The sequence below is a fragment of the Ictalurus punctatus genome, chromosome 23 (genome assembly GCF_001660625.3).
Source record: "Ictalurus punctatus breed USDA103 chromosome 23, Coco_2.0, whole genome shotgun sequence".
Taxonomy (NCBI): Eukaryota; Metazoa; Chordata; class Actinopteri; order Siluriformes; family Ictaluridae; genus Ictalurus; species Ictalurus punctatus.
Genome location: NC_030438.2, coordinates 1,625,347 through 1,637,500, shown reverse-complemented (window position 1 = coordinate 1,637,500; position 12,154 = coordinate 1,625,347).

Here is a 12,154-nt window from a genome sequence, read left to right as displayed (position 1 = left end):
CTATTGTTATTCTACCTTTTTTCTCTTCTTTTCCTTTATTTTCTTCTTCTTCTGGCTATGGTGTCTATGGCTGGTAAAAAGTTGTGAAATTTGGCACAGTGACTGGGGAGGGTCTAAGGAACATTCTGGCCACATTTGGGCCAAGTTCTGCCAATGGATCAAATTTGGGCCTAATTTTGAATGATGTTTCTGGTCATACCATTCAAGCCATGTGTCTAAAATTTAAAAGGCAGGCATGCCTGGAGTCCCTGGGGCAAGTTCAATGCACTCAGTGATGTAATTAGATTTTTTGCCATCTTGGATATTGTTAAAAACTTTGTCCAGTCATAACCAAATGTGGCATACATCATCACTGGAGTAATAAATAAAAATCATTTTGAATACTCCAAACAGTCTGTCCATAATGGGCCAGTGAATTCGACAGCGAAGCCACCAAATAGGAAATGAAGTTTTATCTCAGCAATGACTTTGCACACTGACACGAATCTTGGTAGTCGTCTTCAGGACCATGCCCTGAGGCTATTCAACAAATTGTGACAGTGCCACCTATTGGTCAAAAGTCACAATAGCATGACAAAAAAGCTTCCATCTAAGTTCCATTTTTGCTACTCTTTTAAATTTTGTTCAATCCTCACTAAATTAGGCTCACACCATTTTGTGACCCGTCTAAACAAAAGTTATCACAGGAACTCTGATATTCAAAGATTCAAACAGACAGGCAAATGCGTGGAAACTGCAAATAATTTTTTAATCTGTTTGCATATAGTGCCTTTGCTTTCCTGTGATTGCTTAAGCAACATTATTAACACAGATGCTTAAACGCCTCTGTGAATGTGTGGCTTGCCAAGTCTGGGTGCTTGGCCCCCAAAAATGCTGTTGATGATGATATAATATAATATTTTTAATATTATTATTGTTTATTATTATTATTATTATTATTATTATTATTATTATTATTATTATTATTATTATCCATCCATCCATCCATCTTCTATACCGCTTTATCCTTTTCAGGGTCACGGGGAAACCTGGAGCCTACCCCAGGGAGCATCGGGCACAAGGCGGGGTACACCCTGGACAGGGTGCCAGTCCATCACAGGGCACACAATCACACACACATTCACACACACACACACATTCACACAATTTGTAAGAAATTATAAAAAAAAAAAAAAAGAAAGTTTATATATTATTTAACTTTGTTGGTATGCATACCAATGATTATATTTTTAGAATGCAAGATAGCTTCTTTGCGTAAGGATCTGACAAACAACTTCATGAGATTAAATTAGGCAAGCCTCCAAGGTGAAAAATAATGATTGAACCATTTTCCAGTTTGTATTTGTGGAGGTTCTCTAAGGGCTGACAAGTGTCACGATTGAAGAGCTACAGTGACAGCTCACTCCACCTATACAGCACATGGTCTCAAATTAATTGCCAGGAGAATGCTAGCTGTCATGTATTAGAGCCAAACACATCACAAAACCACCAACAATTTCACACCGCAGGCATTTAAGAATAAATTAGGGCTGGAGAAAAGAAATATTAAAACCATTAAGATACACATACAAACACAACGAAACACTAAAAATATGCTAATATTAATACATAAAGTCCCGGTTATCCCTCTGATTAATGTTTTAGGCTTTTTTTCCACCTTAGCTTGTATCTTAAAGAATCTAATATATATATATATATATATATATATATATATATATATATATATATATACCCCTCATATTTTTGTAAATATATATTTTTTATATATATATTATTTCGAGGGGACAGCATTTTGAGTTATTTTGAGGGGACAGCAAATTGACACTGTTACACAAGCTGTACACTCACTACTTTACATTGTAGCACAGTGTCATTTCTTCAGCGTTGTCACATGAAAAGGTATAATCAAATATTTACACAAATGTGAGGGGTGCAAACACTTTTGTGAGATACTGTCTATAGTTTTCATGAATTACAGAAATGAGGGAAAATATAAATCCTACAGCAGTGCTTAGTCAAGATGGCATTTCATTAGAATAATATACACTAGCAATTCCTGAAATATTTAATAGGCGTGATTTCATAACTGCAGCTAGAAATGCATCATTAATCATTCAGTTTACATGAAACAAAATAAGTCCAAGGTGCTTCTATGATTTTTATGCACTACAGTCCATGAAGTATGCTCTCTAGACTGATACATGCAACTAAGTATTTTCCTCTTGATTTGAGGAGAATTTATAGATTTACATTTACATTATGGCATTTGGAAGACATCCTTATCTAGAGCAATTCACAGAAGTACCTTATAGTTTCTGTGAAAACATACAAACAGATACTGGTATAAGAATACCACAAAACTAAAAACCTTTTAGAGAGGAGTTACTATGACAACAAAATTGGTTTAATGGGTTTATTTACATTACGTATTTTGGAAAGGAAAATATGAGTTATCCAAGAAGCATACAGAACAGGGGTCATGTTAAGTAACAGACTGCACTTACTCTAAATTCAAATGGGACAGAACAATGAAAATCAGTATCAATTATAAACAAACAAACAAACAATAAGAGCATTATTATTATTGTAATTATTATTATTATTATTATTATCCATTCATCCATCTTCTATACCGCTTATCCCAGGGAGCATCAGGCGGTGTACACCCTGGACAGGCTGCCAATCCATCGCAGGGCACAATCACATACACACTCACACACCCATTCATACACTACGGACACTTTGGACATGCCAATCAGCCTACCATGCATGTGTTTGGACTGGGGGAGGAAACCGGAGTACCCGGAGGAAACCCCCGCAGCACGGGGAGAACATGCAAACTCTACACACACAGGGCCACGGTGGGAATCGAACCCCCGACCTTGAAGTTGTGAGGCGAACATGCTGACCTCTAAGACACCAGGAGCCCCATTATTATTATTATTATTATTATTATTATTATTATTATTATTATTATTATTATTATTATTATTATTAGTAGTAGTAGTAGTAGTAGTAGTAGTAGTAGTAGTTTTAAAAAATTGTATATTTGTATATAATGTCATTTGCAAAATAATTTACTCAAAAACTGAAAAACATAAATGTTTCGATTGCATAAGTATTCATCCTCATTGCCAGGAAACCTGGAAATTCTTCCACTTGAGTTATTTAATGATAATACTGTTGTTGGTGGAGTCATGAGTGCCATGGTGGCGCAAGTTCCCCAAGGTCCCTACTTCAGTCTTGAGTTCAGGTTACTGTCTGTACAGAGTTTTACAATACATGCACAGTATATTCCCCCATGTTTGCATGGTTTCCTTCAGGTTCTCTGGTTTCCTCCCACCATCTGAAATCATGCTGTGTTGTGTGCACGATGCCCTGCAATGGACTGGCAGTATAAAGCAGTTACTGAAGATGGATGAATGAATGGTAATTAAATTACATCAGACTTGATATTGTGGAATAAGATCTTGCTAAGTTTGTGTGTGTTATTGTGCTTTGGTGTGTTGTGTCAGTGCTTTTAAGGTGGCAGAGGTTGATGGTGCTCTATTTAAACGATGCACAGTTGAGCAGCAACATGGTACCAATTTGGTCCAATGTGCCGATATTTAGACATCCAATTCTGCCCATATGTACATATGTGCCTGTACAGTACACCCTATCTAGAAAGTGTAAAATCACTTTTTCAATAGTCTTTATGTTAATAATGTAATTAACATGTATCTACTATGGTCACATTTGCGAGGACACCTGGCCCTGTGCTGGCAAGGGCATGGCAGTTTTTTTGCCTTGCATACCTGAGATGATAAATTGCCTCACCATCTTTTTTTTAATTTTCACTTTTCCGGCTTACAACGAAAGGAGACCGAAGAAAAATGACTTCCTTCCCTGAAATCTCAGGATTATGGAATTTCCTCCTACATATGGCATGTGAGATTTATAGCAACGTGCTCGCCTGCAATGCTGCCCCGTCCTCGTGCTGTCTCATGGAAGTCGTATCATTTTGTGAGCCATTTGTCTTATCCGAGTGTGTAAAAATATCACAACATATCTTGGCGCATTGCATTATTCAGGCTTTTAAAAATCGTTTAGATCCAGATCTACTCTGATTCAGCTTGGTCAAGTTCTGTCAAGCTCTGAGCTGGGAGTTTTGTTAGTGAAGTAAAAGTGCAGCATAAGAGGAAGGGGAAGGGAATTGTAGGGGAATTGCAAAAAATGGAGCATCGTTTCACCTGCTCGTGTTCAATTTCACAGAACTCTGTTCCACGCCTGAGGATCATTTTTCTCCTCCATTCTGGTGCAATCAAGGATGATCAACCATGACCAGGATCAAATTTGTCTCCCTTCAGTCAGATCTGTCATTGCTGTGACTAGCGTGACCTTTCGTTGCGCCCTCACAAATCAGGGTTGTCTGAACAATCCTCTTGCTGTCCCCAACTCCCCCTCCGCCCAAACACACACATGTCCCTTCGGTTTATATTCACTCTTAGACAATATGGTACATGCTGCTGGAGCCCAGAAGTCCATGCGCATAAGATTGTAGCAGAACTATCAACCCTTTATTAATTCACATAAGCACTTACGGCTGCACAATGGGTTTTCAATTATAATTATGATTTTTGGCTTACTCACTTGGCTTGCTCTAATATCAAACATAAGCAACAATGATATTAGTCATATTAGTGATAGTGACTTGTGCAAAATAATCATTAAATCTATGCACCCTGTTGCCAGCTCCACTGCTGTCTTGCATAATACAGTAATTTTTAACTTGTTACTATAGATATTTGGATTTGGAGTTTGGGGGGGGGGGGGGGGGGGGTACCTGTTGATTTTTTTTTTCTAGTTTTCAACTATTGAGTTTTGGTGAGTCTGTGTTCACTGTAACCTCAGATTCCTGTTTTTGGCTGACGGGAGTGGAGCCAAAAGTCATCTACTGTTGTAGCCCATCCACCTCAGTGTTCAGCGTTTTGTGCATTCTGAGATGCTTTTTTGCTCACCACACTAATTAAAAAAAGAAAAGTTATTTATGTTACCCGGACATGTTCACAAGTCCCTGAGGTCCTGAAGTCCCTGAAGTCTTTGAGGTCCAAGTCCAGGTCAAGTCTCAAGTCTTTGTTCGATTTTTAGCAATAGTTCTTTCACTCTATCATCCAGTGTGAGAGCTTTGGAGGGCTAAAAGGTGTGGTGCTCAAAAATAATGGTCATTCGGGACTCAATTTTTACATCATTTTTATTGGAAATTCAGTTTGAGCCAATCTTACAGCATGATCGGCTTGTTTAATCTCACTTCAGAGTGCCCTTCGGAATAAGGTGACCAGATGCAAACAGACCAAATGTGGGACATGTAGTAAGTTTGTGTGGGAAAATGTCGGACATATGTCAGATTTGGCTGACGCCCCGCCGGGGACGATTGCTTCATCAGCAATGCAACTGATGTTTTCCGTCTATTTCAGTTAACTTACTGAAATATTCTCGTAGAAACATGAGGGGGGGAAAGAACTAAAACCTTAGTGTAACACTTTCCCAGATTAGGGCAGGGAATGAAGAAGCTGGAGGCAGGCTTGGAACAACTCAAAAGGCACTATATTCTTTATCATTCACTTTCGCTTTTCAGTGGTTTTATTTTATAGACGCGCGCACACACGGCTCTGTGCTGGTTGGCTCTATCTTTCGAGGCTTCCATCTTTTGCAAGTATATATAGCTACAGCCCAGAGACCTCCAAGTGGGAGGTACTTAACTCCAAGTGGGAGGTATTTACTTCTAAATGGGAGGTACTTGCGCTGCAAAGGTGGGATTTCAGAAATGGGCGGAATTTAGGTGAAAATCCAGAAGTGTTGGCAAGAGTGTGGAAATCCCCAATCGCGCCGAGCGCAAAGTTACGCGGTGATAACTGATGACAAAAACACTGGCTTAAAACTAAATATCAACACTTTTTTTCTTGTAGTTTCAATTTAGTTTCTTACAGCTTTGTCGTTGATGGCAAGTATGCAGAAACCCCCAATCGCCGAGCTGCGCAGTGATTAATGATGACAGGAAGTAGCCACACTAGTGAAAAACGTCCGGGTTACGCATGTAACCCTGTTCCCTGAGAAGGGAACAAGACTTTGCGTTTAGCATAACACTAAGGGAGCGTCCTGTGCGCGCGACCGGCATCTGAAGCTTGTGTAAAATCATGCCTCTATTTATAGGCCATACAAAAAGAGACCTTTAACTCTTTTTGTTTCCTGTTTGAATTTGCTTGAAGTACTGTCGCCTCTAACAGTAGCTATGGGGTTGGATTTCAGGTTTGAAAAACTCTAAGCTATCTAAGGTTTTCAAGGTGACAGACAGTGAAGTATGGAGAAAGAAAAGAAGCATAGATCCAGTTTACTGGCATGTTGTTTTAATTATTTTCAGTGGAACTGTCATAATGTATTTTATTTCCCACACCTATTTAAAGTGATTAATATGGCAAGATTGGATGATGCTATATTGTGCCTTAAATTACACCACCACCACTTCTAGTACTGTCTGGCATCCACCCAAAAATCATGAGGGTATCAATTTAAATGTACAGATCCCAGTATGCTATAATTTTATTGATCATATTTCCTCATCCCCCTGGAATTAATTCTTGGCTATGCATCCGCTTTTTAATATGCAGCCTTATTTGCGTTCACACATGCACAGAACTTCATGAATAAAGGTGACAGCAGTTTATCGTCTGTTGGACCTGATTGCTGTTAGTTCTGAAATGTCAGTTCGGTGCAACACCCACCATCAGTCTATTAGACAGACTCAGTGTTACTCTATACAAATATTGATACATTGATACTCTATCACTTCATTGCTTAAGTTAATCTTTTCTATAGTATACTCGAGCATATTCTGCCTTGTTTGTAGAAAGACTGTAGATGCGTATTTGCATACACCAAATATGGAGGTGTATCAACTTGCTGGAGTGGACAAATAAAAGACACAGTGACATTTTCAAGCCTCTATTTCCAACATTCTGGGAATACAGCCAAGCTATGATTATACTGGCATGATGTGCCAGTCAGCGCTAACAATTTGACATGCCTGGCCACTGAAAAACATTCAATGTAAATGTGCTGACAGGGCTCACACCCTGAAAAGTGCTGACAAACTATAAATCCCAAGCATGCAGATACGCACTGGTGCAGTAAATAGATGCAATAAGCCGCCATGACATCTGTCTAAAAAGTGTGGATCAGTGGCTACTATATCTGTGTCTGTATCTACTGTAGGGCCTACAGTATATTCATATGTAATATTCATTATACAATTTTTTTTAAATCTAAATCTAAGAGAAATGATTTTAAGAATTCTTGAAATTTGAAATCTTTTGTCCTGAAAGGATGGATATTGGTGATCCATCCAGCCTCATGCACCACGAACACTGGAGAGTATCTTCTGAGCAGATATGTTCTTGACAGCAACCAGTGTATAGTAAATGAGGAGAACAGCCCCCCTCTTTACATAAAATGCATAAAAAAACATGCACACATAATTAGAAATATACCCTGCCTGTGTCCAATTCCCAACTCTCAGATCTGTGCCTTTCATTATTGGTTCTTTGAATTATTGAACAAATTACATTAGGCTTCCACTCCTCAATTCCCACATCACAAATCTTCCACTTGTTCCCTGACTCATTGCCTGCTGAGCCCCAGCTATCTTTTTTTTTTTTTTTTGAAGCAATACATTCCATTTTCAACAATTTCTCCATTGCCAATAGTGCACTGTAACAGTACACAGTGACTGAAACAATCTCCACTCAGAGACAGGAGCTCATTACTTTCGTCCAACATTTTTACAATTCTGTCAACACACCTCCCCTGCTATATAACTTTAAGTCCAGAAGAGCTTATTTCATCCACCTATACGCCAAAGTATGAGCAGATTCAGGATTTGTTAAGATTATATAGAAGGAGGGAGAGCTTTTTGGTTGCGGTAATAACGACTCTAGAGGAAATTGATTGTTTTTTGTTTTTGCCGTCAACGATGTAACATAAAAGCAAGAACCAATAGACAAATTAAAAGAAAAACATATTTAATGAGAAGATACTAAGCAAATAAATAAATAAAATATAAAAATATATCAATAAAATAGCACTTCATCCAGTACGCCCTGTTATTTTATATGTTGAACTATAAATACAGCAGCGGAAATGTGAGGCTGGTAGCAGGGGTGTACCATGTGTTATTTTTTTTATTGATCATGTGCCAACAATTAGATATTTATGAGGCCACGGGATACTAAATCAAGGTCAACTGTAATGTGTGTGCAGGATATAAGCTATTTTATCATGTTTTATTTCACTATTACACATTGTCAAATTAATAATAGAAAGTCATTTTGATGCACTCTGCTATAAAGAAAGTTCATTTTGACGAAGTGTTCATAATTTTATCCGTTCAAAATTTGCTCCTTGGATGTCTCCATTTAAGATGCTGTCACTTCTAATCTCCATGCAAAAAAATAAAATAAATAAAATTCACATTTTTACGGTCTAAACAGGGACAATACCATCACTTAATATGGTCATATTTATGTTTTTAATATCGCCATTGAATTACATTCCATAGTTCTTTTTTTTTTTTTTTTTAGTATATTTACAGCCTAAAACATACATTTCAGCATGGAATACTGTGTTATTTACTGGACTTACAGAATCAGAAGCCAGTATTGCACACAAAAAAATTAATTTGAGTTCAAGATCCAAGTCATGCAACACTAAGACACACCCTCGCTACTGTCTGAGTACGGGGTACATCTCTAGTTATTACGCTCAGGTGAAAATTTCCTGAGGTAGAAAACTGTAAGTCTGAGACATAATATATATGTGCGCGCGCACACACACACACACACACACACACACACAAAATGTCTGAAGTTTGTCAATGTCTGGACTTCCCATTCCCCATTCAGTGCTGGAATTTCAACTGTCACTCCTATGATGAGAGAGCAGACTTATTTAGACTTATTTAAGACAGGAGAAGATGGGAGATAAGAGGAAAGGAAGATTGAAGATGAAGAGAGAAAGTGAAAAGGAGAGGAGAACGGAAGCGAAGAAGAAATATGGACATGTAAGGGGAGAACAATTTTGGGCAGAAATGAGAGGAAAGGAGAAAATGTCTAGATGTAAGTAGTGGAGAAGATAGAATGTACAGAGTAGGACGCAAGATTTGAAGAGAAGAGAACAATAGAGGAAAGTAGAGGAGACACTGGGAGAGAGTAGAGGAGTGTAAAAGCATCAAAAAAAGGTGAGGAAATTAAAGCAGGAATGAAGGACAAGCAATGAGAGAGGGAAGGACTCTGAGACAGAAGTAAAAGATAGGAAAGCCAAGCAGGCTGTCTGCCTCCGCAGCGGGGGAGAGAGAGTCAGTGTTCTCATATGGAGCCCAGAACAAGGTCAACACTGCCCACGGCAGATCATCAGACTCCCAGAATCCTCTTAGAGTCCACTATTCAGCACGAGGATGATAGCAGGTGGGAGGGAATGCCCATGACCTGAAATAAAAAAAAAATTCTTTTAAGAGCAAAGAGTGGGCTATTTACAGTACTTTATGGAAAATGAACTGGGAGGGGCTTCATAATGTAAAAAGAGCAATAGTGGTTCAAAGTAGAAAGTTTTCTAAATTCATTTGTGTCCTGTCCGTTTGTACTCTTACGGTCCATTTACGAATGAAACAGAGTATAATTCTTATAGGACTGTATATACAGCATATCAGAAGAGGAGGAAACTTCACAACTGCAATTTAAAAACATGTTGCATTTATAGCACTAGATTTATGCAGGAAAAAAATTAAATTGTACATCATTCCCTTTAACTTTAAAAAAAATAATAATAATAAAATAATAATAATAATAACCCTTTCATTCATGTTGACCAGAATTAGCAGGGGTACAAATTGTAGACTGATTTCTCAACTGAGTAGCTTTCTGCTCACACACCAAGCACTGTTACCATTATAATTTGCTATACTAAAAAGTCAAGCCAATTTCAGCTCCTTTCTTACTTATCAGCCATTCTGCTTTGGAAGACATTAGTTTCTCCCCACCCCCCAACCCCCCACCAAAAAATCCAATACCTTCTTATAATAGAGCATGTAATGGCTCTGTCTAAGAGATATCTTAATGAAAGAGACTCAGCGTACATACATTCACACAACCGAATGACTTGAGTCACGATGAAACATCTCAATATCAATTATTGCAGTGCAGCCAATTACTGTGATTGTGTGAGCCTGCCTTTCTTTCCCTCATTCCATGTCTAATTAAGATGGGGGGTACGAACTGTGATAAATGTCCTCTTGCTGAATGTTTAGAGCCCTGCTCAGCAGGGGTTCTGCTGTGGATTCTGTTTTACAGACATGTTATTCTCACATTTGCTGCGAGTACAAATACTATCCTCAAGAAGATACGATGACTAAATGCAAAATGTGGTCCTGCCTTCATCCTGTTTGTTGGGATATAATCTAAAAATAAGACGGCAGAGCATCTGCCTTGTTTTTCCTCAGATACATTTAACCACCAAACAGTGCCTCTATAAGCCTTCTAATTCAGAATGTATAATTAAAATGATAACATACTTAATATCGAAATAAGCACAAAAATTACATATGATTTTCTTAGACATTTATATAAGATTCCTTGACAAGAATGGTATCATTATTAACAGGTTTTGTAAAAGTTACTACTTATGTGCCTACCATTTGTCTTTAATCTCTTTGCATATCTTATGAACAGCTTTTGAATTCTATTGGTTGTTAATACACTCGCCGATCATTTTATTAGGAATGCCTATACACCTACTCATTCATGCAATTATCAAATCAGCCAATCAAGTGGCAGCAGTGCAATGTATAAAATCATGCCAATATGGACCAGCAGCTTTGGGTAATGTTCACATCAACCATCAGAATGGGGAAAAAATGTGATCTAGGGGATTTTGTCCATGGCATGGTTGTTGGTCGCAACAACCTCAACGCCAGCACCACAATTCGTCACGCCCTCACCTTCTACCTTCTCCCACTTTTTAAAATAAAAGCACACTTTCTCCCCACTCCTGATCGTCCGTGTTCCACCTGCCGCAGCCTAGAGTAGCCACACTATAAATCATTTTTTAACTACAATGAAAATAAGAAGGTACATATGAGTGAGGAATGTCACTTCAGACAACAACAGATCCAGATACTGAATAAATAGGAGTGTAAGTAGGAAGGTATGAAGGCTAACCCGTTTTCCTCATGTTCTTATTAAGAAATTTTTTATGTCCGGTTTAGAATTTTAGCTCAATTTTTACAGTTGCCTAAAAGCCAACAATAGAAGTATAGCATGTTTATGCAACCCATTTTCAGCAAGAGTCCTGCAGGTAGTAATTCATCATATAATCTGACATGGAAAAAATATATGATCTCACTCTCTCTACTGAGACATTTCATATGGTATGACAAGTAATTAGCACATTTTGTTAATTTAAAAAAAAAAATGTTTTGTTGTATTGTGTGCTTTTCATACTGTGATACCTCACCAACAGGGATTTTACTCTTAGTCCCTGACCTAGTGAACCAGTATGAGGATGAAAGAACTTCTGTAAGTCTCTCTGTAAGTAAATGTAATAATATTAAAAGACTGTTGATATCAAGCAGTGTGAAACAGGCTAGTTTGAAATGCTCTCCTGTAAGGAAAACATTTAGAGAAGGATAAGCTGACCAATAACCCATCTCATACATTTACACATCCCTTTATGTACATGTAGTTTATCATCCCCCCAAACATCAGTGTCTTCATTCAAGATCCTGTCTCTTCTAATCTCGTCCATGCAAAATAACCACAAAAACTTTCTGTGGCCTTTACAGGGATGATACTGTTAATTAATGAATAGTGTCATATTTAGGCATATGTATTTAATATCGCCTTTGAAAGGCATTCCGTAGTTTGAACGTTCTTAATCTATTTAGATACCATATTTTACTTTCGATTTTCCCCCTTGTATTTACTTCTCATTAAATGTATGACTTAATGTGTGTTCAATGCAGAGGAGAAAATAACAACCACTACTGTAGTCCTCACATCTAAACCACTCTAAATTCCAATGCGGTCTGATGTACTGTAACTCCACAATCTCCTATATGTGTAGGAGA